This window comes from Leptopilina boulardi, unplaced genomic scaffold, assembly GCF_019393585.1.
Source record: "Leptopilina boulardi isolate dan_hultmark-lab unplaced genomic scaffold, ZJU_Lbou_2.1 LbouV2_173, whole genome shotgun sequence".
Classification (NCBI taxonomy): domain Eukaryota; kingdom Metazoa; phylum Arthropoda; class Insecta; order Hymenoptera; family Figitidae; genus Leptopilina; species Leptopilina boulardi.
In genome coordinates, this window is record NW_026137722.1 from 80740 (window position 1) to 105885 (window position 25146).

At 27.9% G+C, this 25146-nt stretch overlaps 1 protein-coding gene across 1 annotated transcript in view; it reads left to right on the forward strand.

The window, feature by feature from the left end:
* The first annotated feature begins 1098 nt into the window (after positions 1–1098).
* Positions 1099–25146, forward strand: part of LOC127277674 (leucine-rich repeat LGI family member 3-like) — a 380758-nt gene continuing 356710 nt past the window's right edge. Inside the window, exon 1 of the mRNA XM_051298972.1 lies at positions 1099–1179. The gene's annotated coding sequence lies outside the window, so the exon portion shown is untranslated. The remainder of the gene's footprint in view (positions 1180–25146) is intronic.

The following is a 25146-nucleotide window of genomic DNA, read 5'->3' on the forward strand; positions in this document are numbered from 1 at the left end:
AATTCTCTTGAAACTCACTACTCGGGGGTTTTTGCGGTCGCTGATTACAAATCTGACATCAATTTTAAAAAAATTTTAAAATTAAAAAAAATTTTTTGATCTAAAAACATTAAAAAAAAAATTTTTTTAAATAAAAAAGACTCTAATCTACGTTTACCTCCACGCGAAGGGAGTTGGACAACGTTTAATCAATTTGATGGCTAAAGAACGTAGTAAACAAATAGAATACAATACAAATTCCACAACATTTCACATCCGACATATTCGAACCGCCATTTTAAATTTAAAAAATCTGTTGTTCGATTCGTAATCAGCGACCCTAAAATCTCTCGAGGTGTGAGTTTTAAGAGAATTCAAAAGATTTTTTTAAAAAAATCCACCATATTGGATTCGCCATTTCGTATTTTTGAAAATTGACCTCAGATTCGTAATCAGCGACCCCGAAAACCCCCGAGTAACAATTTTCGAGTAGATTCAACGAGTTTAAAAATTTTTTAAAAATAGATGCATATTTGTTTTTAAAAATTAAACTTTAATCTACAGTATTTTTGCGCAATTTTGATTTTTTTAAATCTTGGTCACCATGTCAAAAGTCAGACATTTTTGATGCGTTATTTATACCTGGACAAGATATTTTAAAATGGTACATTGTTCAAAAATATTATAAAGTAAAAAAACCTTGAAAAGTCATGTGTTTTTATAAAATAATTGTCTGTAATTTGCTTATTTTTTAATTCACGGATTTTTCTGATGTAAAAAGAAAGAGCGGTTCCTATGCCATAAGAAGTATATGTTGCCAATTAAATTAATTAAATTGCCAGTTAAATTTTGTACATTTGGTCCTCAAAGGGTTAAAATAATCTGAGGTAATATTGTTATTATTTTTAACTCCCCCACCCTAACAAATACTTAAGTAATATTTGAACAGCTGCATTAGCAAGTTGTTGTGGAATCTCCTTGAAACAACATTATTTTACATGACTTACTACATTAAAATTATTTCTTAATGAAAATGAATTTTTTCAGGTTTAAAGTGTTTAGATTTACTTGGTTTGGCACACAATCACTTACGTGAAATACCAGGCATGGCATTTAGACATTTAACGCAATTAAATTCGTTAGAACTCGATGGAAATCAAATAGGACAAATTGATCCCAATGCGTTCATGGGACTGGAAGGTAAGAGTAAAAAAAATTAATTAAAATGTACTACTCCCATATTTAGTCAAAATTAGAAATAATTTATTTTATAACAAAAATTAAACATACATACCTAAATTCGGGTACATTGTTGTAGTCTTTATTCCTTTTGTCAAAATGAGTTGAGTTTCAAATCCTTCAAACGTAAAAAAGGCATTTTCCAGATTCTCGCAATGAGCGCTCAGTGAGCACAAAAAGGTTCTCCTCTGGCGGATTTGAACTTAGAAAACATTTTATAATTGTGTTAGCATGCACTTAATTTGCGACAGGTTTTAATCAATAAAACACAAAGAATACGTACGAAAACTATCGTTTATATATTTATCGATATCGAAAAAAAGATACACAATATCGATATCGATATTCGAAAAGATACACAGAGAGTATGAGGCAGTACGTACACATACTGCAAACACATGGACAAACTTCCGCTAGAGTCAAACGAGTAAAATTTACAGCGAATATTTAAATCTAACTATCCCTCCCGAAATTTTAATTATAATAGTTTTATAAAGAAAATTCTTAAAACTAATAATTCGAAAAATATAAAAAGATATAGTCAAACGTTATATTAAAATACAAAAACAAATAATTTTTAACTTCCGTAGGATCACAGTTCTCTTTGAATATTGATAGTCCTTAAATAGATCGTCATTGGCTTGGATCAAATAATGACACTGTCATTAACTTCAATGGTTTCCAGTCGTCGATTTTTGTTAAATACGGCAAATTTTTTAATCACTATCACTGTAAGCTAAATCAAAAACAATTTTATTATTAATAACCAGTCGTACATTACGTTACCTTTGAATATTAATGTTCAATATATATTATCGTTTGATGAGATAGTTTGTGTTAATGTTCCATCCCAGTAACAATTTTTCGCAATTTTCCTTTTTTTCTTTAAAAAAAAGACATTTCACATAATCCTATCACAATTCTACTATATTTCAAACTATATGTCTTATTTTAATGTCTTTATATATGTATATATTAATAGAATAGAGAGTGAAAACAAAATCGATGTCAAAAGAGACGTGACATTCGTTTTCACCATAAAATTGAGAGAATAAAGAGCTTAAAATGAGGTACATATAAGCGAATTTAAAACAAGTTCAAGCTTGTTTGTTTATACGCGTGAAGATTTAAATGTAACATGATCTTTGTTGTTTGAAAGCCTATTATGAGCATATAGGAGAACGAATTCTAAGAAGAAGATTCATTGTCATATGCGATGTAGATCATTACAATATAAGGAAAACGATCTTATTTTTAAATCACCCAGGGACCAGTATATAAACAAGAGCTTTTTCCATAAAGCTCGTCAAAGTTCCGGTGCAATCTATAACGTCGTAGAGCGACCCTTCAGTTTTCTTTCGCAATAATTATTGTATTCTTTCCTGATAGCCAATAGGTGCAAGTTAGTTTGACTTTTCACTTACAAGTAACACTACCCAATTGTTACTCAACGATTGAGATCGGACTATGGGCATTTTGCACAGAATCGAAAAACATTTGACACGTGTATTTTTATTTTGGCAGACATGATGCTTCAAGGGTTGAAAATGAGGATTGAAATATTTTGATTTTTTATTACCACATATACAATAAAAATCACTATTACACAACAACACCATGAAAAAATCCCGAGTTGGACCTTTATCCTAAACCTTTATCATAAAATTCTAACGACTTTAAAAAACTCGTGCGGCATATTGCATCCGACATTTTAAATTTTGAAAATTGGACTTTATATTCGTAATCAGCGACCCCAAAAACCCCTAGATAATAAATTTCATTAAAATCTAACAATTTTTAAAAATTCGTCCGCCATATTGGATCCGCCATTATGTTCTTTGAAAATTTTAATTTTACCATATTGGATTTAAAGTTTTTAACTTCAGATTCGTTATCAGGGACCAAAAAAACATCCAGATACTAATGTAAAACCATTAAACTTTAAAAACATTCCACTTACCCTTGAAATCCGACATGTTTTTTGAGGTTAGAAAAAACTGCTGACGTGATGGAACAAATCTGACTCCTGATTCGTGTTCAGCGTATCAAAATACATAGGATAAAGGTCCAACTCGGGATTTTTTCATGGTGTTGTTGTGTAATAGTGATTTTTATTGTATATGTGGTAATAAAAAATCCAAATATTTCAATCCTCATTTTCAACCCTTGAAGCATCATGTCTGCCAAAATAAAAATACACGTGTCAAATGTTTTTCGATTCTGTGCAAAATGCCCATAGTCCGATCTTAATCGTTGAGTAACAATTGGGTAGTGTTACTTGTTAGAACATAATTCTTTTCTGATACTCAATGGTTGCAAGAGAAGCAAATTAACACTTAGAATCAATAATTTAACAGAAATTAACTGTCGTATTTTACAACTATAAATACTAAAGAAATTTTGCATTATCTCTTTCCTAAATTTATCAATTTAGTACAAGTAACTTCTGTTACACCTGCAATAAAATTAATTTCTGTCATAGGTGCGAGTGATAAGAAATAACAATTAAGAATTTTGTAAATTCTTTAAATAGTTATAAAACAATAAATGTCGTTAAAGTTACATAAGTATAAACCCATACATTTGTAACACGGTCGTTTTTAACACATTCTTTAAAGTAGTCTTCATGAACATCTGTTATAAGTTAGTTAGTATTTTCAAAAATTGTCGCAGCGTTGTTGCAATTTCAAAATCGCAGGCAGAAAACTTTCCTCGAAAATTCTCATTAGAGATTTATTTGTTGCAATTAATTCCTGAAAAGCTTGGCTCCTAGCAACAAATTTGGCTTCACAAGCTGACAGAGCAACATAAGTTTGTTTATTTGCTCGCCAAGCAATCGTGTCCCCAAACAGTCGTATTAGAAAACCAGATATCGAAATAGAATCTTTACAGTCCACAAATCTCGTATCTGAATTTACTAACAATTAATTTTGTCTGCCTACAAAAAGACCTGAATATTTCATTCCCTTTAAGTATTGGAAAACTCTTTTAACCATTTTCCATTCGTTTTCGGTCGGATTAATTTGATGTCTACTCAGAACATTTACCGCATAAGTCATAAATGGACGTTTAGCACCAGATAGATATCACAGACTACCAATCGTTTTACGGTACGGAATGTCAAGAAATTTTTTCGAAAGTTTTGTAATATAGTCAGGTCTCACAAAGTGTCCGAGCTCGGGACCAGGCGTCTTAGTAAGTGTCTTTCCCGCTAAACCACACCCTAGTGGTAGGGTGGTGGAAAATTCAGGGTAGTATACTAAATATGCACTTCCAATAAAGAATTATTTTCCTTACATGTTTTCTTTATAATTTTTAGGAAACATCATGTTACACAAATTAATAATTAGCATAAAATTATTGTTTATTAGTGTTATTAAAACCAATAGTAATTTTATGATAATACTAATAACAAAAATTTTTTTGTCCATTTTAGTATAATCTTTTTATACAACAAAATTAAACAAAACATCGATTATAAAATATTCACCATTGCATTTTTTATTCTCAATAAAAATAATGTAATTTATTAACCCCTTCACAGTCGAGACCCAAATCTCATAAGTGGGCTCAAAATGTCACCAACATTTTTAAAAACTAAAATTTGCGCAATCAAGTATACTATTGTATTTGAGGTCGCTGATTACGAATCTTCCATCAGATTTTGAAAATTCAAAATGGCGGATCCAATATAGCGGACAACTTTTTCAAAATTTAATCGGTTTCGTTTGAAACTTGATACTCGGGGGTTTTTGAGGTCGCTGATTACGAATCCGATGTCAGTTTTTCAAAATTCAAAATGGCGGATCCAATATGGCGGACAACTTTTTCAAAATTTGATCAGTTTCGCTTGAAACTTGATACTCGGGGGTTTTTGGCGTCGCTGATTACGAATCCGATGTCAGTTTTTCAAAATTTAAAATGGCGGATCCAATATGGCAGATGACTCAGAAACAAAGCAATGACGAAAACAATTGACAGTCAATCCCCTTCAACGAAAAAGACAGTGACAGTACTGTACAGACTATGACAAACGTGAATCAAGACAGTAAAAAACAATCCTCCATTTTGAATTTTCAAAATTTTGGAAAACTGGCATCGGATTTGTAATCCGCGACACCGAAAACCCCCGAGTAATAAGTTTCAAGCGAATCCGATGAATTTTTTAAAAAGTCGTCCGCCATATTGGATGTGAAATTTTGAATTTTGAAAAACTGACATCGGATTCGAAATCAGCGTCCCCGAAAACCCCCGAGTAACAAGTTTCAAGCGAATCGCATTAAATTTTGAAAAAGTCGTCCACCATATTGGATCCGCCATTTTGAATTTTAAAAAACTGACATCGGATTCGTAATCAGAAACCCCGAAAACCCCCGAGTAACAATTTTGGGACAAATATGTCTGTTTATATAGCCACAAATCTGCTTGCGTTTATACACGTCATCGACAGTTTGAGCCCACTTATGCCATGACGTGTATACACGTCATCGACTGTGAAGGGGTTAAGAAGTTTTATTGAATATAATGTAAGTGGCCTGGAGCCTTTCTATATTTTGTGAGCCGGCTCTAGCGGAACAAGTTTTCAACTATGGAGAGGGTAAATGTAAGGTGGGGGTCGAGACACTTTGAGTATTTAGAAAAAGATAGAATTTGGTTCGTTTGTGAGACTAGACAGTTTGGGAGTCGGACTCTTTGTGTCGTCATTGGTGTATTTTTGTGAAATTCATTCTCAAAACCAAATCTCGTTAATATTTTCTCAATTTAATTTTTCTGAATAACGGTTATTGTTTTCATGTTTCTTTGTCTTCGAATGTCCATACCTAAATAGTGTTTAGGTTCGCCTAAGTCAGTCATTTCGAAAGAAGTCATTAGCTTATTTTTGATTTCTAACATTTTCTTACTGTCGGTACTGGCTAACAAAATATCGTCAACATTAATCAATAACTATATAACTATATAACTATCGAATTGCCAGGTTGCCAAGTGAATAAGCAAGGCTCGTAATCATCGTTAGTCAAGCCTAAAGAAAAAGCAGCTTCGAAGAATTTTTTGTTACATAAGGTAAGATAAAGCCAGTCGTGAAAAGTCGTCAATGAAAACAACAATGTATTAATAATTATGAGGATGTGTAGGGGGAAAAATTTTGCTTATCACATCGGAATGAATTATTTTTAACGGTCGTGAGGCTTTATTTCGTTGGTTTTGGAATGGTAGTTTATTAAGTTTTGTGAAAGAGCATATTTCACAATCGAGAACACTGTCGACGAAAACTACTGACTAAAGGTCATTATTTTCTTTCCCTAATGATTATAATTTTTTTGAATAGCCAACCGATGCATGGCCCATTTGTACATACCAGAGCATGGCTTTATTTCATTTAACAAACTCATTATAATGGTTATCATTAAATGGAGTAAATTCGTCTAAATCATCTACTTTGAGGAGTTCGTCAACATTTGTTATTTTTCGTTTTATCATTAAACTGTCAAAGTCGGAAATAACTTTATTATTAATAATTTCAAAATTTTCTCGACTTTTTTTTCAAACTCATTTTCGGGATATTTATAATTTCGTTCTTAACTATTAAGTCTTTTTTTGTCATTATACTATAATCACTCGTAGTGTCGTAGTTTTGACATCATTAATAATTGTTTCGTTATTTTCTTTCCGAATTTCATGAATTGCAGTCGTTTCAAAAATAGTTATATTGGTAAAAGCTGAATTTTCGTTTGGACTCTTCTTATTAATTTTAAATTCAAGAAATCAATACGGTTAACGAATAACAATTTTAATTATTATCAATACTTACTATTAATAAATGAATTAATAATCCTACAATGTTTTTTAATCGTAATATTATTATTAAATAAAATTATATTAAGTTAACAAATTTCCAAAAACGACACCGACCCCGTGACCTCGACACCGTCCTTGGAAAATCTATTTTCACTTATTTTCAAATAAATCAAAATACTTTGCCATATGCTTTTAGAAAATCTTAAATACTTTTTTTTGTAACATGTTTTTTAATTTTAACCCGAAAAAGGGTTATTATGCATTTTCATCCCAAATAAAGGGTTATTTTGTAATTTTATGCAATTTTTTACAAATTTTTGGATATATACCTTGAAAATTACTCTATTGTTAAAAAGTTACATATAAACAATTTTTTTCAAATTTTTATGGTTTTTGCTTCCTCGTGGAGGAAGCTATGTAGTCCTTTCGTTTATAAACTTTTTAAAAATGGTGAAAACAAATTTTCCTCTATATAGAAACATGTTATATGAGATCCTGATCAATTGTCCGGATGTATGTATGTGTGTATGTGTGTGTGGATCGTTTTTGTGAACACGATATCTTTAACAGGTTTTAATGGATTTGGATAAAATTTGGCAGGCTTATTTAACACATTAATCTCTCAAAAATGACGAAAGGATTTTTAAAAATACCCAAAAAAAAAAATTTTATCGTCTTTTTTCCAAAAAATTTTTTTTAATTGAAAAAATTTTTAAATCGAAAAATTTAAGGTAATATATATTATAATCGTCTTCTTTATGTCAAGATGAATCGATTGATATATATAAAGTATAGATTTGATTGAAATTTAAAGAATTAAAGAAAGTTAAAAAAAAAAAAATTCTCATTTTAGCTAAAAAATGATGTGTTTATTTAAATTCATGTTTATATATGAAATAATTTTATTTCCTGCATTGAAACAAATTGGTTGGTATATATAAAGTATAGATTTGATTTAAAATTTGAGAATTAATATATAAAGTTTATGTTACACTCAAAATTAATTAAAATTTTCTTTATTTTTCAAAAAATTTAATTAATTTAAAACATTTTTAATTCGAAAGTTTTTAATTGAATCAATTGAATTGGACAAATTCATTGCTTCCTTCACGAGGAAGCGAATTTTTTGCTTCACACAATGAGGAAGCATAATGTTTATGAAATAAACATAAAGGACCCCCTACTTGTTTAAAATTATTTATTGTTGTTTTTTAAATTTTTAGTTAGGAACCTATAATATTGTGCCTAATTTTAAGTGTCATTAAAATCAATTGTTTTTAACTTAATAATTTTAACATTTCTTATTTTAAAACGAAACATCTATTTTCACTTATTTTCAAATAAATCAAAATACTTTGCCATATGCTTTTAGAAAACTAGAACAACTTCTGCGCACTACACTCGCCCAATCCAAATTTTTAAGCTATAAAAAATTATGTTATAATTAAAATGTTATTCCAATACTATGACATAATGAAATACCAGACGTTGGTGAAGTTCAAAACGTTTATGATCAACGATTTAGGAGAAAAAATATTTTTCCTTCAAATTCTTGTCTAATAAAAATTTTTTACAATATTTTTTCAGCAAAAAATTCATAAAATAATACTTTGTAAACAAAAAATATTATTGTTTTTTGTTTAAATAGTATTTTTTTCTTCTAATCGTTCATTATAAACGTTGTGAACTTCACTAATGTAATACCAGTTAGAATAGCCACTTTGTTCTAAACTCCACTTTTTATTATAGTGCACTAAATTAAGGGGGGCGCCTACTTTATCGGGTCAAAAAAATCGATTTTTTAAAAGTTGTCTTAACTGAAAGTACAAATATCAGAGAATATACTCTTAAAATATTATGTCAAAATACAAAGTATTTTTCGAGTTACAGCTTGTAGAACGCAATAAAGCGCGTGGTCTGGCGCGCGAATCCACTCGCGGTCTCTAATACTTTTCATAATTTGTTGCGCTTATCTACTATTACATCTACCATTAAAATTACCATTTATCAGTAAAATGTCGTCTTATCTAAGAGCTACCCATAAAAAAATAGTCGTTCATCGAGGCCTGTGACTGCCGTAAGTTTTTAAAAAACAGCACTTATATGTTTTTCAATCTTTAAACTCGTTTTTCTCAAAACACTGTTTTTGTAGTTTGCGTACACGATAGACAAAAATCTATTTAACCGATTAAGGTCTACCTGGGCTTGTTTTGAAGATAAAAAGTGTCTCTTCTGTATGAATTAAATTTGTTTTTGATAGAGTTAAATTTAGTGCTTTTTTTTAAAGAAAAAATGAGATTTTTTTTGGCGAAAATTAAATTTTTTTTTAAAAAGTCATGTAAAAATGTCAGTTTTTACTTTCTATTGAAATCTTTTAATTCATACAGAAGGCAATAATGTATATTTAAAGAAAAAATTTTGTTTTTTTGTTTTGGATAAGAATTGTGGACCCTAGGTTGTACGCAAAGGGAAAATTTCAGCAGCGAGACGTTATATATATGGCGTTTATTTTATTATTAAATTCTATTTTCATTTAATCAAAAAATTATATTTCAAAGATTTAAATATATAAGAAAACATACACTAAATCTCGCATCAATTTATTTAAATGTGTTTGAGAAAAAAATTCCTGAAATGTACGCAGTTTTTTACATTCTAAAGTAGGCGCCCCCCTTAATAATGCTTTCAATAGGTGTCCTTTCATGTCATTTATGGCACTGTGCACATATGCCCTGAATTTCGATCCGATTAGTGAAGAAGCATCCAAATGACAGAATAATTAGTGAAATTAAAATTCGCTTTATAATTTTTTTTTATTTTCGCGATTTTATTTTGAGAAAAATTTCACAAAAAAAAATTTATAGGACAATGTTTTTTAGGGTTTCGTGGCCCATGGCCGAAAGCCTTATAGTTTCACTTTGGCGTCCGTCTGTCCGTAGTATAGTTTGGGGCACCACAGCTCCCAAATTCGAATTTTGGGGCACCGCAGATCCCAAATTAAAATTTTGGGGCCCCACAGATCCCAAATTAAACTTTTGGGGCACCACAGATCCCAAATTCAATTTTTGGGGCCCCACAGATCCCAAATTAAACTTTTGGGGCACCATAGATCCCAAATTCGAATTTTGGGGCCCCACAGATCCCAAATTCAAATTTCGGGGCCCCACAGATCCCAAATTAAACTTTTGGGGCACCACAGATCCCAAATTCGAATTTTGTGGCACCATAGCTCCTAAATTCGAATTTTTGGGCCCCACAGATCCCAAATTCGAATTTTGGGCAAACATAGCTTCCAAATTCGAATTTTGGGGCACCGCAGTTCGCAAATTCAAATTTTGGAGCACCATAGCTCCCAAATTCAAATTTTGGGGTCCCACAGATCCCAAATCTCCATTTACTGAATGGACATTTTCCCGAATGGACATTACATGAATTGACCTGTCTCAGTAATTGACATGTCCCAATAGTTGACATGTGCCAATAGTTGACATGTCCCTATAGTTGACATGTCCCAGTAGTTGACTTGTCCCTATAGTTGACATGTCTCTATAGTTGATATGTCCAAGAGTTGACATGTCTTAATAGTGGACATTATCGAATGGACATTTTTACCTAATGTTTTTGTTTGTCAATCAAAAGAGATTAATGATAGAAGAAAGACCTCAACTCCACAGCCACTCTTTCTTTTTTCTTTCATTTACCTTGTTTTTCAATTTTGATTTTTGCCAATTTTTGATTTTCTTTGATTGCCATTTTTTAAAAATTTTGCCATTAATTTTTTTTTTTATAATAAAAATTTTGCTAAATAAATAAAATTTAATAGTACATAAAATTTATAAAATAAATTTTATTATTTATTTTTAAATTATTTATTTTTGATTTATTTTTTTTTAATTAAAATTTAAAGCGCCACGAAACCGTAGATGTAGGCGCAATTGCGCCTAGTTCTTTTCCTATTTTTTTTTATTAATTTGAGTCTTCTGAGGGTCGATTCCGTAACTTTCCCACATCTCACATCCCACTTCAAACATCCCACTTCCCACATCTCACTTCCCACTTCCTACTTTCTTACTTTTTCACATTTTCAATTTCTCACTATCCACTTTTTCTTTTTCTACTTCCCACTTCCTACTTTTCCACTTTCTCACTTTCTACTTCCCCACTTTACACTTTCTTACTTTCCACTTACTAACCATTTTATCTTTTAATTTCCCAATTTCTATTTTTCACTTTTCATTTCATAATTTCCCACTTATTACTTTCGATTTCCCACATAGAAAAAACACTGTGGTTGGAGCAACATATATATTGAAAAATACGGGAGATTCATTTTATATGGATACCACATAAAAAAATGAGAAATGTAATAATAATAATATAATAAATGTAATAATAAATTTATTATATTATTATTACATTTCTCATTTTTTTAGGTGGTATCCATATAAAATGAATATATATAAATGAGAAAGTAAAAAAAATTATGTGTTATTTAGGATCATCAAAATTGATTACTTTTTAAAAAATAAAATTGAACTGATTTTTGGGAAAAATATAGATTTTATTTTTGTTTTAAATCTAAAGTTTAAAAACATGAGAAAAAATATATATACAATAAATTACAACAAAACTTGAGTAACAAAATAAATTTTTAAAACTAATATTCTACGTGAAATATTCCTGAATTATTGCATTTCTGACTTGATCATCATCCTCGTTATAATTTTCTTCATGGGGAACCTGTTCTTCATGCTGTTCCTCTCCATCAATATCGACAACAACGTTTTGTAAACGGTAATGCTTGCGAATGTTGTGCAAGACACAACAGGAATTCACTATTTTACCTAATAAAAATAATTTGACATTTAGGTACGCTCCCCTTTCTTAAATTGTGACGTACTTAGACAATCTTTGAGACTACAATCATGTTCATCGGACAAAAATACAATGAAAACCATTTAGATAAAAAATCAAATTAATTAAAAACGCACCATGTAGAAACTGAGTCAGTATACATGATGCTCCACGAGAAAAGGGACTGTATTGAAAAAGTAAATAAGCTCCCTTTTCTCGTGGAGCGTCATATATTTTCATTTATGGGAAAATGAAGTATAGTTATATATAACTGGTTATTCTATAAAGTTTTACTACTCAGTGTTAGATAATAATTAGAGTAACATATTATATAAATTGTTTAATTTTTGGTGTATTTTAATTAACTTAAACATAAGTGAATAAAATAATTCTAAGTATTGTTTTTAAAAAAAAGAAGTCACTTTTAAAAATATTCTTTATTTTTATACCAGCAGTTTCTGGGTCATAATGCAATCCCCTTTCCTTTCTCAGGCACCGGCATGTTGCTTTCAAAATACCAATTGAATGTTCAACATTTGCCCGTGTGTATTTTAATGTTCTATTAAATCTATCTTCTGGGGAGTTTGCTACAGGATTTTGAACTGAGGTAATTAATACAGGACTGCAGCCGTAGTCCGAATCTCCTAGTATATATATTCGTATTTTATGTTATTTTGGGGATAATTCCAATAAAATTTAATATATTTTTTTTGCTAATTATCTATCAAGGAAATTAGCAGAGAACAAAAATACACGAAAAAATTACTTTTTAACCCCTTCAAAATTGAAAATTTAACCCCTTCACCCTTCAATTAAGCTTTTGTGCCACAAATGTGCGAAATTATTTTAAAAAAACTAGCAACTTTGTCGTCCGCAAGCGGCCGACTACGTTGCTAGTGTGCATTAACCATATTTTTTATTCATTTTTTTTCAAAAAAATTTAATATTAGAAATGTAAAAAAAAATTCTTTATATTGGATCTACCACCCAAGTAGCACGGAATATTGCTTGAATGTCAAGCTGATATTAACCGGGAATATTTTTGTGACATTTAGGCGATATCATAATGTCCTCTTTACGGGGACATTCCTCCGTGATGTATCTATGGGACGGTCTTTCACACAAAAAATGTAACGCGTTACAAAACTTACATTCTACATTTATTAAACCTGAATAATTCTGTGGAACTTTACTTTCATCTAAATCTTCAAAAGACATTATTGCAACTCCTGCACTTTTTTTATTCCAATTATCGTTTTTACATGTCAAATTCTTTTCTTCACACATTCCTTTCATCTTTCTTCTTCTTACATGACAAATTATTTTCTTGATGCACTTTCTTTTCATCTTGAGTTTCCATTGATATTTTTCTTTTCCTACATGCCAATTTTTTATCCTTGTGTATTTTCTTTCCATCTTCAATTTTTATAGATAATTTCTTTTTTTGCATGTCAAATTTTTTTTGCGCTCTTTCTATTTTATTTCTGATTTATTACGATTACGTTTTCTCAATCTCTCATTCTCCTGTCTTATTATTTTCTGCTCATATGTAACTTCGCGCCTTGCCTTCCTTTTTCTTCCCTTCTCTTTAATTGCTCGATTTATCTTTTTATCATTTTCTTTACTCAGAAAATTTTTCATTTTTAAATATTCATGTGGTGAAATTTTGTTCACCTTATTATCAGTTGTACCAATTATTTTCTTTTCACTAGTGTCATTTAGAGAATGTTTAATTTTTAAATCTTATGTTAATAGAACTCTGTTAATATTATTACTGGGAATATAATTACTAAAAATATAATTTTTATGTTCCTGTGTTCAATTTATGAAAAGATGGTTCTAATCATTCTCTATTATCGAATTCCTATTGTGAGACGTTCTTACTGTCGGAAAATGATTTAAGCGATTATTTTCAAACATTGACTTAAAATTGTTTCTCATTTTGTTATTATCAGTTTCATAATTTACACGGTTTGGCATTACGTTAAATAATATAGATGTTGCAAATGCTATTGCATATACTCCACACTCAGCACTACCAAAAGGTTGTTGATCAACAGCTACAAAAACTATAAAGTATTTGAATATGTTTATCACCGTCTCTAATTGGGACAATAAAATCAAGCATTTGTACATACAAAAGAATCTTTTCTTAATAAATCTTCAAATTTGTACATATGCATGTATTTTAACAATTTATTTCTATTTTCAATAATTTTTAAATCTTTATCACTTAAAATAATATACTCTTTTATGTTGGCCATAGTATACTTCGTTTAATTTTATTTTTGATTCATGAAAATCTAAATATCTTTAACCCTTTTGCTCACTCCCTGTAATATAACCAATTTTACCTTTTACTAAATATAACCAATTTTTCCTTTAATTCTATATAACCAATTTTTACTTTAATCCAATATAACCAATTTTGCCTTTTATCCAATAAAACTACCATATATCCAAATGAATGAGAGAACTATGTGTAACTATGAATCAGTAACTACTGATCAGCCAATAAGTGCAAAAAGGACACTCTTATATGAGTAATCAGTAGTTCATTATAAATAACATATATGTGACGCTCCACAAGAAAAGGGACCTATCGCGACAAAAAATTAATTTCTAGCTTTATATGCGAATCGGTAGAATTTGAGTTGCTGTTTCATATAGAAATGTCAAAAATAATATTTTTCTAATTACTTTTTTTGTAATAAAGCTTTAAACATGACCATGTCAATCGCGTTCCAGCACGGACTACGGAAACCATCCCCACCACCACTGCTACTAGTATACTTGGTGTATCCGTGAGACGTAGGAACGATGTAGTAGTAAAGTAGTGGGGTTGATTTTCGCTGGTGCGTCTCAGCCAATCAGAACGTTCAACTTTAAACGCCTTTCCTGTATAATTCTGTTTTGTCGCTATAGGTCCCTTTTCTCGTGGAGCGTCACATATACGTATTCATACCTGTATTAAAACCCCGGAAAAAATACCACAAAAAAACCAGCCATTAGACAATAGAACCTTTGTTAATGAGGATTAACTCTGAGGACCCAACTAATAATTTCTTTTTTCACATTTATTATATAGAAAAATAAAGATGTACCAACCCTTGGCCAATAGAACCTTTGTTAATGAAGATTAACTCTGAGTACATAATGAAATGTACTGTAGGTTTACATTGACATCGGCACGTCTGACGTCTCGAAATTTTTTCCGTGTATTATCACATGGAAATATAAAGATAAAAGGCAAAAACTGAAGAGGTAATGTACATCTTTCTTTCTCACATCAAGGAATATAACATATAAACATTTTCATTTAATATTGCATTTCTCTATCTAGAGGATTCAAAATAACATAAGAATATCTTCGCCTAAAAATCTTACTCTTCTTTTTTTCTGTTTTCAAAATAAAAAAAAATATGTATATATACCAGTATTAGACCCTCCAAACAATTACCACAAACATTACCAATCCTTGGACAATAGAGCCTTTGTTAATGAAGATTAATTCTGAGGGGACAGGTAATAATTTTTAAATTTTTTTATTAAAATTTTCTGGGGCTCTAATACAGGTAGGGAAGAGTGATAAACAGTGGCACAGTTTAAACAGTAGGACACTTTAATTTTCTGAAAAACTACTTAAAGAAACTCGACCAAAATTTAAATGTAAAGCATGTTTATGACAACACACTATCTCCAAAAATTTTAGCCACATTGATTCATTATTTACAAAGAAAATTGAAAAAAACTGTTTTTGACGTTACGGAGTAAATTTTTTCTTGAAATACAATGCTGATTTTTATATAAATAGGACAGTTTTAAAAAAAGTGTAATTGTTACTTCGTTTACTGATGTTTTTAAGTATAATATCCAATAATTTAAAATATTTTAAAATGTTACAATCAATTTTTATTTAAATAATTTCTTGCGATTGCTTAATTTAAACAGTGTCCAAAAATATATAAAATTAACATATTAATATGTCTTTGAAAAAAAGTGTCCCACTGTTTGTCACTCTCCCCTATATACATATATACAGATATATGAATATTTATTTTTATTCTTAAAACAAAAAGGAAGAAGATTAAGATTTTAGACGAAGATGTTCTTATGCCATTTTCAATCGTCTAGATAGAGAAACGCAATGTTAAACGAAGAAGTACTTATGTTATATTCCTTGGTGTAAGAAAGAAAGGTATGCGTTACCTATTCAGTTTTAGACTTTCTTTATAGTTTTTTCACGTGATAAAGGGAGAAAGAAATTATTACCTGGGTCCTCAGAGTTATTAATTAATCCTCTTTAAAAGATTGCAGGTCAAGCGAACCCTCATTTGCAAAATAAAGATATATCTTTCTCTCTCCATAACTTGTTCTTTTCTCTGTCACCGAAAACCCAGCAGGGGTCCGGACGGAATGAATGAATACCAAGATTATTATAGTTAATTGGTATTACCGTACTAGGTTTCTTGGGGCGCTAAAGCCAAATCTTTAATTAAACTTGAAAAAAATTTTAAATGACCGCCATTTTGAATTTTTTATTTTTATTGGAGATTTTGATCCAGTCATTTCATTGGTACTCAGATGAAATTGAATTAAAGTAATTATTTAAAAATGATTCTGTAACGTTTATGTACTTTAGTGTCACAAACTATAGAGGTCAATTACAATGAAAGGGTTAAATTACGTAGCATACACATTAATAGCGCCATATTCTAGGTCATTTAGCATTTGTTTATTTTAAACTTTAACAATAATAAACAAATGTTCTTTCTAGAATTATTTAAATACATTTCTTGAAGAAAAATGCATTTAAAGTTAAATATCACACCACACTTACATACACTGACTTTGCAAAAAAAAGAGCGGTTTATAGTAATTTGAAAGATATGAAACCAAATGTGATTTTGAACTTTTATTACCTATGAGCCAAAATCCTCTCAAACCTTCTGCATACTTTTGATTCATAAAAGCAGATAGAATGGAATTATTGTATACCCTAGCATCATTTGCTCTGCCACCATATCGTGCATTTACAGCTAATATTTTATTATCAGCATCAGATACCTATTAATACAAAAATAATATGATTAACTCTAATATTAAAAATGATATTAAATGATAATGTCCGCCAGAGGAAATGATCATCATTTTGACATATGAAATGTCCCCCATGATTTTCCCTTTGAAACGAAGCATTTAAATTTGCGCTTATTTTGCGAAAAATGGTGCGGCCCACTAGCGAACAATCTTTAACTTAAAAAATAATATTTACGATCATTGCATTTAAAGAATGAAATCCCTTGCGATTAAAATACGTTTCTTCGATATCACTATTTGGTGGTGTAATACATATGTGAGTGCCATCGACTACTCCAACCACGCCCGGAAATCCATATGTTTCTTGAAATCTAAATTTTACAAAATATATATTATATATTATTAGTTAATATGCTTTATCGACAACCCAGTTTTAACCTTCAATAGAGTTGGTGTCGACGCTAAAGTCGAAAATTTATTTTTTAAAATTTTTAAAGGTTTTAGGAGGAGGACTTTTTGAGACCTTGATCTATAGTAAAAACATTTGTTACTTGGGTCCAATGTAAAAATAGTTTTCGACACTGAGAGTTGATATATGTTGAGCATGATAAAAAACACCAAGCCCATACCGGGAACCAAAGTGTATAGTGCCAACGCTCAACATAAATACTACTACTACCGGGAACCAAAGAGATCACCCATCTGAGTACTAACAGTACTCTTGACGGCTTGACCTCCGAGACCACTAGCCAACGTGCTTCTCAACCCAAGCTTAGGTATGGAAATAAAAAAAATAGAATACCTGTTTCTCACAATTTCCATTTCATCACGAGTTGATGGAAATTTGATCCATCTGTGCATTATTTGCTGTATAGCATCAATAGTACTTCGAATTGAACGACTGATTGAAGTTTGACTCATACAAGAATGCACAGAATTACCAACTCTTCGTTGGTAAGAACCAGAAGCTAAGAAGTCTAGAGTTGCAAATATCTAAAATTTATATTGTTGTTTTGAGTATTTTATATTTAATGCATTAAAAACTCCTTAACAAGACTGGAATTAATTTAAACTATTTATAAATTCTATTAAATTCGAGAAATCTATCTTATTTTTAATTAGAGTTATGGAACAGAAATATACAAATTCATATTAGGGTAAGTGTATCAGTTACTGCGCGGTTCTAGTCAAGTCATCTTTTATATAGAAAATACGATAATTATGTTAAAGAAAATAAACTTACGACTTATTAAACTTTTCATTAATGTTATTCAGATATTTATAAAAAAACATTAAAAACCTAGAAAAATAGATTATTTCAGCAAATTTAATAAATTAAAAGTAATATGCAATGATTCTATTGCTGCGCGGTTGCATCAATTGCTTTGCGTTAAATGCTTCCTCAAAAATAACATGTATTTAAAGGTAAGATTTCAGCACAGTAAATGAAGCATATGCATTTGCATTATTTGCTCCAGTTTCTGCGATAAGAAAAATTTAATCTTTAATAATTAAATTAATAATAGTTTAAATATTCTTTCAAGTGCACAATAATTATATTAAGTTATGTTGAAAATAATTTTTTCAATTACTTTAAACATGCTTTATTTTCTACCATAATAAATAATAAGATTTTTCAATAGGTCGCAGTAACAGACTCGCAGCAATTGACACACTTACCCTAGTTTTAATTTAGTTCGAGAAAATAAATAAAAAAAAATTATCAAGCGGAATCGATCCTAGACTTTCTATTTTCGTTAAAAGTTTGTGCAAGATGACCAATCTACTTATAAAATTAAATGAAAAAAATTACACTCTTGAATTCAAACTGGAAAAAAATTAAGTGGGTTTGGAAATATCTAAAATAAATTCCATAAGAAGAATAAAACTTAGAATTTTATACGTCCATAATGTATTATAATTATACAGCTAATATTTTTTTCAGTTAAAATTCAAAAAAATATCTATACATGCTTTATGGTTATTTAATTCAATTTTAAATAACATTTTGCAAAATAGAAAATTCATCTAAAATAAAAAAATATATATAAATTAATTACAGAGAAAGCCAACTTTTAATAGCGTTACATAAAATAAAAATAATATTTTGATATTCATGTCACTCATTTGAGACTATTTTATTCAAATTTTTTCTTGTTTTTGATTTTAATTTATTCTACTTTAAAATTAAAATTATATCAAATGTTATATTTTTGTAGTAGTTTAAAAATTCTTGAATATGATAATAATTCACTTTCTATGATATCTATCCACATCAAATCGGAAACCATTTTACCACCTATTACTCATCTCACCATTATTTTTTGTTTTTTTAACCCTTAAATGACACTGTGACTATTTTAACCCAAAATCACTTTTATATATAATTTTATAATTTTTTCTGGTCAAAATTCGATTTACCGCTTCATTAACCGTCGAATGAGATGTAACTCTCTCTAACTATGTATCTGAATGACTCAAGGTATCGTACAATTAATTCCGCCTTATATACAATCAAAAATGAGATTCTGGTCAAAGTGAAACCATTGTGTTATTATGTATATTTAAAATTAATCAAATTTTGGATTTTTTAGTGTTAAATTTAAAAATTTTTGTATAACTAAGGTTGAATCTTTGTTTTAAAAGCCAGAAATATATCTGGAACAAACTGGCACCATTGTACTTATTCAGAACTGTTTATCTGCCTCAAACAAAAAAATATAATTTAAAATAATCTTACATTTAAAATCAAAATGGTGTCTGATTTAGTGCGAAATTTCTCTTATAAATATCATTGTTATAAAATATTATAATCATTGTTATAAAAATAAAATAATTTTTTAACCTGCAGATGCAATGGAATTCCTGTCGATTTGTGTTTTACTGGCATGAATGGTCTTATTTCTTCAATTAAGTTTCGGGTTGCAACTCTTGACAAACTTATTGTTTAAAATATTATTAAAAACAAGGAAGTTAAAATTTTCAAGTTAAATTGAGCATAATAAATTTGATATCAATTAAATTAAATTCTATTATAATTTAGAGTATGAACTTTGTTAGTAAAAATTGTAACCTAAATAAAAATAACTTTTTAACAATAAAATAAATGTTAAAGTTGTATAACATAAAATACGATATATATACGTATAACATAAAAAACCGATATGTCAAAGACAATCTTTAGGAAATATTAATCTGTGTATATGAATAAATTTTTCAAATTTAATTGGCTTGCCGATAAATTCTTCTAAATTCATTTTCTGGTAATTCAAAGGGATTACTTTCATCTCTTAAGCGTCGTCTAAAAATAATTAAATCACGTTTTCTTTGTTCATTGTCTCGTTGAATTTGTCGAAGTAAAATATATTCTTCCATTTTTTTAAATATTCGTAAATATCCTGAATTAAAAATAGCGCGATTTCGTCAGCAATAAATAATAAACCTGAAAGGTTAAATAAATTTATTAAAATAAGAAATTAAAAAGCAATTATCAAAAGAAATCAACAAAAAATAATATATGTTTACAATTTCATATAGACTACAATTTTATAGTTTTACTTTTAATTATAATATTACTGAAATTGTATATGTAGTGGTGTGAATTTAAAATTTTTGAATTGGAAAAATTAAATGACATTTAAAAATTATTTTACTCAATTACCCGATTCTCTTGACCTAAGAAAATTATAGAAAATCAATGAGAATGTTTAAAAAAATTTGTTTAATTAGTACGTAATTAATGACTTATATTAAAATATCTCCTATGTACTTTTTTTTAATTTTTATTTTAATTATTTTATAACATTTGAAGTATTTTAAATTTTGTTTTTGAAAACATACTAAGAAATGAAGTTATAATTTTAGTAGAATAAAATGTCGCAATTGTTTTTTGGCGTCTGTTGACTGAAATTGACAGTTATTAATATCATTTGCAACGAATTATTTAACACGGATTGAATAATTGTTCAAGAATTTGAAATTTGACGAAAAGCTACTCCAAAGTTGGTGAAATATAGAAATCAATTTTTCTAGTCTTTTAATTTTCAATTTACAAAAATATACTTTTACATAATTGCAACTGTAGTCAATATTTTCGTTTTAAATAGAAATGTCGACTGATATGTCAAATTTACAACGAGAAATAATGCTTCGTTTCATGGCAAATAATCGTAGTTTGGCGATCAATGATAAAGGAAAAATTACTGTTTCAAATCAGGTTTGTTGGATTATTAATACAATTATAACTTGCAATTTTTAAATGTCATTTAATTTTTTCTTATTAAATAACAAATTTTTTTATTATCTTAGAATAATTTCTATAGAATTTGTAAAATATGTACTTTCAAAATTTATTGCAAAATTTTAAGTATTCATATTTGGAAAGATTTTTAATTTTCTAATTTAAAATTGTGAAAATTAATTACAAAAAAATATTAATTTATAAATGGTTACCATTCTAATTAATTTTACTGAATTATTTTTATTTATTAAAAAATAATTAACAATCAAATTTTTTATGGCAAAATAATATTTATACAATGTAAAATATTTAATAAATTTGTATATATTCAGAATTCAATAATAACGGTGTAACATTTGATTTCACAATTAACCTCATAATATCAAAAGACAACACATTCGGTATAAACGTCGTGGAGTAAAAACCAATTTATTCAAAATATTTCATTTTTTCATATTTAAAATAAAAAATTTCGGATAAGTTAGACTTCAATAGGATTAATTGTCTTTTTACAATAATATCTTACAAATATAAAATTAATAATTATATGATAATTAAAGGTTATTTAAACATTTTAAGTTTATTTCTGTTAGGTTAATTACATAATTATATTACAGAGGTAATATTACAAAAATATTTTGATCACCTCTTCTTTTTTTTTTAAAAACACATGTAATTTACAGTTATTTAACCTTTTTCACCAATATAATTAATTTTTCTTACTAGTCCACCTGTAATATTATATTTGGATAAAAAAATTAAAATATTTCTCTATCTAGAAGAAATTGTGGAACATTTTAACCACGGTATTGAACATGGATTCAAATGGTCAAATAAATACATTAGAATCGTGGATGAAGGTAATATTAATATTGCTCATCATAAATAATACAAAGTCTCGAATGGATGACAAAATTTGTTTCATTAATAGTTTATTCATTGTGTAAAATATTGTTTTAAAAAATAAAAGGTTAATGTTTTTTATTTATTTTTACAGAACAAAGACAAAGGGTATTTAATTATATTTGTAAAAATAAAATGTAAATTTAAATTATATAAAATAAAAATTAATTAAATATTTTATTTATTGTCATTTGCATAATTAAATTAGATTTAAAATATTTTTAATCAATTTTAATAAATAATGTCATATTTCAGTTAAACAAACGTAGATTTTTTATTTAAATAAAATGATTATTGAAAATAAAATTTCATAACATTTAAAAAGTCATTAGAAAAGTAGTTTAAGAAACTGAAACTTATCTTTTTTGTCTTTTTTCACTTCTATCCTTCGAACAGTCTAAAAATTTAGCATACATTGATTTTATTGCTAAAAAATTTAAATATTACATGCCATAGAGTCATTTTTTTTATTTCTTGATTGATCAAAAAATCAATCAGTCTACTGTAGTAGATAGTATATTACTTAAAGAATGTAAAACTTAATTACATTGTAAAAAGTAGAAAATTTTTAATTAAAAGATTATTACATAATAAAACAATTTCTTAGATTTGGAACAAATGGAAAGGTGATCTCAAATTAAAAATACGAGATGAGAAAAAGAATTTTGAAGCTACAGGAGGAGGATCGCCAATTTCAATTGAATATGAATATTTAGACGATCAATTAATGATACTTCTGTCCAAAGATAAAAAGTAAACTTTTATCTAATATAATAATTTATTATTGTTGATTTTATCACAATTTTTTTTCATTAGTTGCGATATAGTTCTTCCAAAACCTAAAGAGTGGGAAATAAAAGCTGTGAAGCAATTGATGTCAAATGAGGGCATAATTAAAAAGAACAGCTTGACAGATGTAACAAAAGTGAGTGATTAGCGATGGTAACAGGAACGAATTTTTTAACAGTTTAACATTTTTTATTAAACATAATTTAAAAAATTTGATTTATAAATTTAATTTTTAGTTAATTCGAGAATAAAAATAATTTTTTAATTATTTTAATAATTTAAATAAACGTTAATTTTCCTGTAGACTAGAAATTCAAAAAAGAAAGATGTGGCTGAAGAAAAGATTACTGTAAATGATTCTGACGATGATGACGTTATTTTTGTTGAAGACAATAATTCACGTCAACAAGAGAATGCTGATAATGCCAATTTATTCAAAGAATTTGGGTTAACTCTACATGAACCAAGCCAATCGAATAAGGCAACAAGTGCTTCTGAAAACAGTAAATTTTACAAACATATTTTAAGAGAAGGGTCCGGTGAAATTTCAACTTATTGATATTTACATTGTCTAGGGGAGGTCAACTTATTTTCCTTCAGTATAATATTGAGTATTAAGAATTATGACGTGCAATGAAATTTGCAATGAGAATAAATGATTAGTTATTACATAAAACACAAAATTATAGAAAAATGGAAATTAGATCTTCATTTATAGTTTCCATTATTTTTCATTGTCATTAGTTTTATATGCTTTTTCATGATTGTCACCCATTAAAAATATATTAATATAAAAAAATTTCAATTTTTTCGAAAAATAAATTTTTTTCAAAAAAGAAGAAAATTGAAAAATGTCCAAGAATAATTGTTTTTTAATTTTCTATAACAAAATATGGTTTCAGGCACTATAAATGTAAAAAAAATTGACAACTTTTAATTGGTTGAAATTCTAGTTGCTCTTCTTTACAAATTACAATTCTCTACAATTTTTTAAATTTTTTATTGTTCACTTTTTAGAAAACTTTTTTTACGCCTCTAAATAATTAAGTGTATAGCTTTTTAAATATTTTTATTGTTTCAAAAAATAAAAATGATAAAAAATAATATTTTTCAAATTTGGATATTATAGAATAATTTTAAATTTAAAATTTTGCCCAAAAAAATTGACTCATGTCAACAATATAAATGAAAGTTTAAAATTTCACCGGTACTTAATCAATAATAAAATGTACTAAATAATATCATATTATACTTTTAACCCTTACTTATCGAGCCCGAGGTCAAATTTTCTGCACTTTTATTTTTCTAATATTTTTCATAAAATTTTTTTATTTTATTTAATATAATAAATATTGCGTATATATATATGTTTAAAATTAATGATTTTTTCATTTTTTTCTTCTTTGACTTTAACATTTTTTTAAGTTACCTAATAAATTTAATTTTTGTCTATATAACATACATTATTCTTAAAAGTAATTCTTTAATAAATTTCAAAATTTGGCTAGTAAAAATAATTAAGTCTTTTAAAATAAATTTTCCCATTTTGAGTCCAACGGAACGCGATGTGATTATATGGAATTGTATCAAGTAGGGTTAAAAAAAGTTTTTCTTGATTAATAATTCTTAAAATTTACTAAAAAAAAATATTTTAATTTTTTAGGATCAAAAGGAAAGAAAAGAATTTTGAACACTAAAAAATTTACGGATTATCAAAGATGCGTAATTGCTTTGAAACAAAAAAAGTTGAAAATAATGTCTGATGCGTTAGAGTATCAGAAAAAGAAAGACAAAGTACAACTTCACATTTTTGATAAAATTAATGATAATTTGTATAAAAAATGAGTTTATAATTTAAAAGTAAAGTTTTACTAATTGAATATTTAATTTAAAGATTTATGGTACCTTGTATTTATAAAGCTTAACATTTATTAAAATTTGCATCAATTAATCATCGTGATTGTTTTCATTTTTATGTTAAATTATGAAATTTTCAACTCTTTCATGTAGTAATATCCATATACAATATGTTTGTCATCAGAGAAGCTCAAAAAAGTTATAACGTAAATAACTTGCCAGAACTAACCGAGATATTTGTACTTCAATCTTTTTTTTTTCAAAATGAGGTTTTTGGCATTCTAAAATTTTAAATGCTGAAACTCCGCAGTTTTTTCACTTAAAGATTTCTAAGAACGCTTAAAATTTTCCAAATTTCGTCAAGAATACGCTTATGTAGATAAGTTCAATACTGCTAAAGTGGTACCTTTTCATTCGGACGTCCACATATTTTTCATAATTTTAGATTC